Consider the following 2,804-nt stretch of genomic DNA (forward strand, 5'->3'; position numbering starts at 1 on the left):
TGCTTCATAAGGATGGTTAAAGCTATTTTCTGGTAAATTTTCATAATTTTCTTTTGCTTCTAACCATGTCTTTTGCATGCTACAAGGTTCGGAGTTTTGTTGTCTTCACGGATGTCTATAGCAACTTTTGATCAACACTTGACATCCTAAACTCATTGTTGACATATTTTTGATGTTTCCTTTCAGAAAACTTTCTTCAAAAATATTAATTTTTGAATTTTTGGCTTCTCGGGTGATTTTGGCTGTCCGTGGGGGATTTTCGCCCACGACGTGGGTGATTTTCGCCACGACGTGGGTGATTTTCGCCACGACGTGGGTGATTTTCGCCCACGAGGACTGTCCGTGGGTGATTTTCGCCACGAGGACTGTCCGTCAGTACACATATCAGCACGTTGGCCCTTCCCGTGGACTGTCCGGGTGATTTTGGCCCACGATGACTGTCCGTCAGTACGCATATCAGCACGTTGGCCCTTTCCGTGGACTGTCCGGGTGATTTTCGCCCACGAGGTCAGTACATCAGTACACATATCAGCACGTTGGCCCTTCCCGTGGACTGTCCGTGGGTAATTTTCGCCCACGAGGACTGTCCGTGGGTGATTTTCGCCCACGAGGACTGTCCGTCAGTACACATATCAGCACGTTGGCCCTTCACGTGGACTATCCGTGGGTGATTTTCGCCCACGAGGACTGTCCGTGGGTGATTTTCGCCTACGAGGACTGTCCGTGGGTGATTTTCGCCCACGAGGACTGTCCGTCAGTACGCATATCAGCACGTTGGCCCTTCCCGTGGACTGTCCGGGTGCTTTTCACCCACGAGGACTGTCCGTCAGTACGCATATCAGCACGTTGGCCCTTCCCGTGGACTGTCCGGTTGATTTTCGCCCACGAGGACAGTACATCCGTACACATATCAGCACGTTGGCCCTTCCCGTGGACTATCCGTGGGTGATTTTCGCCCACGAGGACTGTCCGTGGGTGATTTTCGCCTACGAGGACTGTCCGTGGGTGCTTTTAACCCACGAGGACTGTCCGTCAGTACGCATATCAGCACGTTGGCCCTTCCCGTGGACTGTCCGTGGGTAATTTTCGCCCACGAGGACTGTCCGTGGGTGATTTTCGCCTACGTGGACTGTCCGTGGGTGATTTTCGCCCACGAGGACTGTCCGTCAGTACGCATATCAGCACGTTGGCCCTTCCCGTGGACTGTCCGGGTGCTTTTCACCCACGAGGACTGTCCGTCAGTACGCATATCAGCACGTTGGCCCTTCCCGTGGACTGTCCGTGGGTGATTTTCGCCTACGTGGACTGTCCGTGGGTGATTTTCGCCCACGAGGACTGTCCGTCAGTACGCATATCAGCACGTTGGCCCTTCCCGTGGACTGTCCGGGTGCTTTTCACCCACGAGGACTGTCCGTCAGTACGCATATCAGCACGTTGGCCCTTCCCGTGGACTGTCCGGTTGATTTTCGCCCACGAGGACAGTACATCCGTACACATATCAGCACGTTGGCCCTTCCCGTGGACTATCCGTGGGTGATTTTCGCCCACGAGGACTGTCCGTGGGTGATTTTCGCCTACGAGGACTGTCCGTGGGTGATTTTCGCCCACGAGGACTGTCCGTCAGTACGCATATCAGCACGTTGGCCCTTCCCGTGGACTGTCAGGGTGCTTTTCACCCACGAGGACTGTCCGTCAGTACGCATATCAGCACATTGGCCCTTCCCGTGGACTGTCCGGTTGATTTTCGCCCACGAGGACAGTACATCCGTACACATATCAGCACGTTGGCCCTTCCCGTGGACTATCCGTGGGTGATTTTCGCCCACGAGGACTGTCCGTGGGTCATTTTCGCCTACGAGGACTGTCCGTGGGTGATTTTCGCCCACGAGGACTGTCCGTCAGTACGCATATCAGCACGTTGGCCCTTCCCGTGGACTGTCCGGGTGATTTTCGCCCACGAGGACAGTACATCAGTACACATATCAGCACGTTGGCCCTTCCCGTGTACTGTCCGTGGGTAATTTTCGCCCACGAGGACTGTCCGTGGGTGATTTTCGCCCACGAGGACTGTCCGTGGGTTATTTTCGCCCACGATGACTGTCCGTCAGTACGCATATCAGCACGTTGGCCCTTCCCGTGGACTGTCCGGGTGATTTTCGCCCACGAGGACAGTACATCAGTACACATATCAGATCGTTGGCCCTTCCCGCGGACTATCCGTGGGTGATTTTCGCCCACGAGGAATGTCCGTGGGTGATTTTCGCCTACAAGGACTGTCCGTGGGTGATTTTTGCCCACGAGGACTGTCCGTCAGTACGCATATCAGCACGTTGGCCCTTCCCGTGGACTGTCCGGGTGATTTTCGCCCACGAGGACAGTAAATCAGTACACATATCAGCACGTTGGCCCTTCCCGTGGACTATCCGTGGGTGATTTTCGCCTACGAGGACTGTCCGTCAGTAGACAACTGTGTACTGATGGACAGTCAACGTGGACTGTTTGGGTGATTTTCGCCCACGAGGACTGTCCGTTAGTACACATATCAGCAGCACGTTTGCCCTTCCCGTGGACTGTCAGTGGACAACTGACCCACGTTGACAGTCCATCAGTACACATATCGTGATTTTTGTCTGAGTGTACTGATAGCTTGAGAATTTTTCATGGACTGATGGTCCATGATGGTCTCAGTTTTACTGATGCTGGCTCGATTACATCCTTCCCGTGCAGTAGTGGCTGATCATCCAACCAAGTGTCGTGGATCGAGGCCAAGCGTACTGAAGGGATGAATATAATCAAGCAAGCCA

The sequence above is a fragment of the Brassica napus genome, unplaced genomic scaffold (genome assembly GCF_020379485.1).
Source record: "Brassica napus cultivar Da-Ae unplaced genomic scaffold, Da-Ae ScsIHWf_149;HRSCAF=267, whole genome shotgun sequence".
Lineage (NCBI taxonomy): Eukaryota > Viridiplantae > Streptophyta > Magnoliopsida > Brassicales > Brassicaceae > Brassica > Brassica napus.